The sequence below is a fragment of the Anolis sagrei genome, chromosome 13 (assembly GCF_037176765.1).
Source record: "Anolis sagrei isolate rAnoSag1 chromosome 13, rAnoSag1.mat, whole genome shotgun sequence".
Lineage (NCBI taxonomy): Eukaryota > Metazoa > Chordata > Lepidosauria > Squamata > Dactyloidae > Anolis > Anolis sagrei.
In genome coordinates this window covers 12,494,153-12,499,152 of record NC_090033.1, presented here as the reverse complement: position 1 = coordinate 12,499,152, position 5,000 = coordinate 12,494,153, and positions in this window count along the sequence as shown.

Genomic DNA, 5,000 nt, shown 5'->3' with positions numbered 1-5,000 from the left:
AAGAAAAAAATGGAAAGAAACAAGGGCCCGCCGTTTTCCCGGTAGACCGGATGCGGGGTTGCGGTTAGGGGTCAGGAAAAGAGAGGAAATCAAATCCTGTAAAAATAAGAATATAAAATAATACCCGTATCGTAAACGTAAGAAACGAGATGATATAAAGATCGTGACATAAAAAAGCAGTGATGTAAATAATCATAAAAATAGAAGTATAAATAAGACAAAATAATAGAAGTGACCTTTTCGGACCCGCCGTTTTCCCGGCCGCCCCGGTAGACCGGATGCGGGGTTAGGCTTAGGCTTAGGGAAAACGGAGGAAACAAAATCATCTCTATCTCTATCTCTATCTATCTACATCTATTCTATTCTATTCTATTCTATTCTATCTATACATATAATAAAGGTGAAAGTTTGTACGTTTATGATTGGCCAGCCTGAAAGTTCCAACATTCGGATTGGCTGCCGCAGCGGTGCTATTTGCATACGGTCTCTGGTCGGCCAGCTTCAATAGGAGCCCCTGGTGGAGAAAAAAGCTAGTTCACGGCAGAAACGGGGACGCGAGAAGGAAATTTGCATATGGTCTCCGATTGGCCAGCCTCGATTCCAAGATTCCGAGATGACTAAGAGAGGAAAGGAAAAGGCCAGAGGGGGCCGAGTCGGACAATTACCAATACAGACTACACTTGGCACACAGAGCCTGCAAGAGCGACTCGACATCCTACTGCAACCATGGATGATGGGACTTGCAGTACCATCACTCACGTTCTGAGACCGCTCTTCCAATGACTGATCAGGACCAAACTTGGCACATAGGCCTCTCGTGACCCACTTTACGCCCGGTGTGGTTTGGCGGGGGATGGACCGTGGATTATGGGACTTGCAGTACCTCTGCTCAATTCTTGAGACCACCGCAACCCTCATCCGATTACCGACAAAGACCAAACTTGGCACACCGAGTCTCCGTGACCCACTCTACGTCCTGGTTTCGGCTCGGAGGAGGATGCACCGTGGACGATGGGACTTGCGATACCTGCGCTCCCTTCCTAAAACCATTATAACTGCCAACGGCGATGGATCAGGACCACAATTTACACAGAGAGCCGGCATAACCCACTCTACATCCTGGTGCGGTTTGGAAGAATTCGAGAATGGATAATGGGACTTGCAGTCACTTCGCTCGCTTCCTGACACCACCGAGACCCTCGCCAATGACCGATCGAGACCAAACTTGGCACACAGAGTCCTGGCGTACTTTCGAGGAGGACAGGCCATGGATGATAGGACTTCAAGTACCTCCACTCTCTTCCCGAGACGGCCGCAACCCTCATCTAATGTCCGAACAAAACCAAACTTGGCACACGGAGCCCCCGTGACCCACTCTACATCCTACTGCGGTTTGAAGTAGGGCATACCATGGATGATGGGACTTGAAGTACCTCTGCTCGCTTTCCGAGACTGCTGCGACCCTCAACGACGACTGAACAACACCAAACTTGGCACATAGACCTCTCATGACCCACTTTACGCCACGGTGTGGTTTGACTGTGGATCGAGCATGGATTATGGGACTTGCAGTATCTTCGCTCAATTCCCGAGACCACTGCAACCGTCATCCAATTTCCGGTAAGGACCAAAACTTGGCACACCGGGTCTCCGTGATGCACTCTACATCCTGGTGCGGTTTGGAGGATGATGCACCATGGACGATGGGACTTGCAGTTCCTTCACTCGCTTAGTGAAACTACTGAGACCCTCATCCAATGACCAAACTTGGCACACAGAACCAACCCCCATGGCCAACTCAACATTCTGGTGAGGTTTGGGGGAGAACAGACTATGGATGATGGGATTTCAAGTACCTCCACACACTTCCCGAGACTGCTGCAACCCTCATCTAATGACCAATCGAGACCACACTTGGCCCCCATGAGAGACTCTACATCCTGGTGCTGTTTGGAGGAGGATGGGCAATGGATGATGGGACTTGCAGTACCTTCACTCACTTCCTGAAACCACAGTGACATTCATCCAATAAAGACCAAACTTGGCACAGAGAGCCCCCGTGGCCAACTCAACATTCTGGTCATGTTTGAGGGAGACTATGGATGATGGGATTTCAAGTACCTCCACTCCCTTCCCGAGACGGCCGCAACCCTCGTCTAATGTCCGATCGAGATCAAACTTGGCACACGGCACACAGAGCCCCCGCGACCCGCTCCGCATCCTGCTGCAGTTTGAAGGAGGATCGACTTTGGATGATGGGACTTACAGTACCATCACTCCCGTTCTGAGACCGCGGTTAACCTCATCCAACGTCTGATCAGGACCAAACTTGCCACGTAGACCTCTCGTGACCCGCTTTACGTCCCGGTGTGTGTTTGGCGGGGGATAGACCGTGGATCGTGGGACTTGCAGTACTTTTGCGCAATTCCCGAGACCACCGCAACGCTCATCCGATTACCGACAAAGACCAAACTTGGCACACCGAGTCTCCACGACGCACTCTACATCCAGGTGCGGTTCGAAGGAGGATGCACCATGGACGATGGGACTTGCAATACCTGCGCTCCCTTCCTAAGACCATTACAACCGCCAACGGCGATGGATCAGGACCGCGATTTACACAGAGACCCAGCGTGACCCACTCCACATCCCGGTGCGGTTTGGAGGAATTCGACAATGGACGATGGGACTTGCAGTCACTTCGCTCGCTTCCTGAGACCACCGAGACTCATCGAGACTACACTTGGCACACGGAGCTTCAACGACCCACTCAACGTCCTGGTGCGGTTTGGAGGGGGACAGACCACGGATGATGGGACTTCAAGTACCTCCACTCCCCAAGACTGCTGCAAAACTCCTCTGATGACCGATCGAGACCAAACTCGGCACACAGAGCCCCCGTGACCCACTCTACATCCCGCTGCAGTTTTGGAGAAGGGTGGACCACGGGTGACGGAACTTCCGGTACCTTCGCTCACATTCCGAGACCTCCGCAAACCTCATCCGATGACGGATCGAGACCAAACTCGGCACGTAGACCTCTCACGGACCCACGTTACGTCCCGGTGTTGTTTGGAAAAATGCGGAGATGGATGACGGGACTTGCAGTACCTGTGCTCACTTCCTGAGACCACCGAGACCCCCGCCACCTTGACTCGCTTACCGAAACCACTGCCGCCCTCATCCGACGGCTGATCGAGACCAAACTTAGCACACGGAGCCCCCACGACCCACTCCACACCCCGCTGCAGTTTGAAGGAGGATGGTTTTTGGACGAGGCGACTTGCGGTACCTTCACTCACTCGCTTCCTGAAAGCGATGCGACCCTCATCCAATGACCCTGGTGAGGGGAGGAGGGCCGGAGGTCGGTCGTGGGGGGTTCTGCGTGTGTGTGGGAAGTTCGCCCCAATTCTGTCATCGGTGGCGTCAAGGATGCCGGTCGTAGGTGAACTATAAATCCCAGTAACTACGACTCGCAAATGCCGAGGTCCGTTTCCCCCAAACTCCACCCGCGTTCACGTTTTGGCGTCGTATCGAGCGTTTGCGCCAAGTTCGGTCCGGATCCGTCATCGTTTGAGTCCACGGTGCTCTCTGGACGTAGGTGAACTACAACTCCCAAGCCCAAGGTCAACGCCCACCAAACACTTCCGGTATCTTCTGCGGTGGGTCACGAGAGTTCCGTGTGCCGAGTTCGGTTCAATTCCGTCGTTGACGGAGTTCAGAATGCTCTTTGACGGTAGGGGAATTAGAAACTACAACTCTCAAATGACAAAATCATAATTTTCTTTCTTCTTTGAGCGACGGTCACTCCTCGCGTCGTGAGACGTTTCGTTGCCAAATTTGGTGTGGTCCTTTTGTTTTTAAGGTACTCATTATGCACAGAGCCTTTTTAAAGATGGAGGGAGGCAGGCAGGCAGGCAGGCAGGCAGGCAGAGAGAGAGCGAGAATAGAAATAAAAGGGGAAAAGACTTAAAAATATATATAGATAAATAATACAAAAGAGCAGAAGAAGAAAACACAAAGAAGTAAGAAACAAGCGGGGGACCGCCTGCCTCGTGAGCCCCTCCCGGTCTACCGGCGTCCCGGTTCCTCCTCCGTCCGGGAATTCCAAGGGGGTCGACTCGCGTTCCCAGGCCGCTTTCGGTACCGCGGCGTCGGGCGCCTTTCCCGCCCGGTCCCGGTCCCGTGGCGCGCGTCGAAAGATAGCGCGCCGGCCGCGGGACGTACCCCCGGTTATCCGGCGGAAGGGGGTCGAGGCGCATTCCGTGCCCGTTTTGGGTACCGCGGGATGGGACGCGGCCTCCCGCTCACGGGTCGCGGTTCGAGGAGCGGGGCAGAACGACCGCGTGGATCGGACTCGGGCCTTGCGGTCGACGCGTCCCAAAGGAAGGGGGGCGCGGAAAGACCTGGGCCGGGGCGGTTCTTCCTCCGTCCGGCCGGCCGCCGGAAGGGGGGCGGAGCGCATCGCGAGGCCGTTTTGAGTACCGCGGGGATCGGACGCGTGTCCCGGACGAAAACATGGGCCCGGACGGGACGGGAATACATCGGTAGCGGGAATACATCGACCGTCTCCCCCGCACAGGGCTCCGCGGAGGCCGGCTCGACTCGGCGCGGCGGCCGGGGAAGCGGAACCGCGCTCTCCGAAGACCGACACGGCTTCGGTATGCGCGCGGAGATTGCCGGAGTCCCGCTTTTCTGCACCTCGCGAGTAAGGGAGGAGACGGCGGTCCCGGGCGGAAGCCGGTCTCGACACCCGGGGACGGGCCTCGGAGGAGCGGGGCGCTTCCCGCCGGACGGCGGGCGGTCGACCGGCGGGCCGCCCTCCCGGGCGGTTCTCGGCCGCTCGCCGGCGGCCCGGCCGCCCGGCCGCCCGGATCGGAGCTCCGGGAAGGCCGGCCCCCGCCCGCGGTGCCGACCGGGGAGCGCGGACCGCCGACGCGGCCGTTCTCGTCTCTGGTATGTATGCGGAGATTTTCAGCGAGGCGGCTTTTTGCACCTCG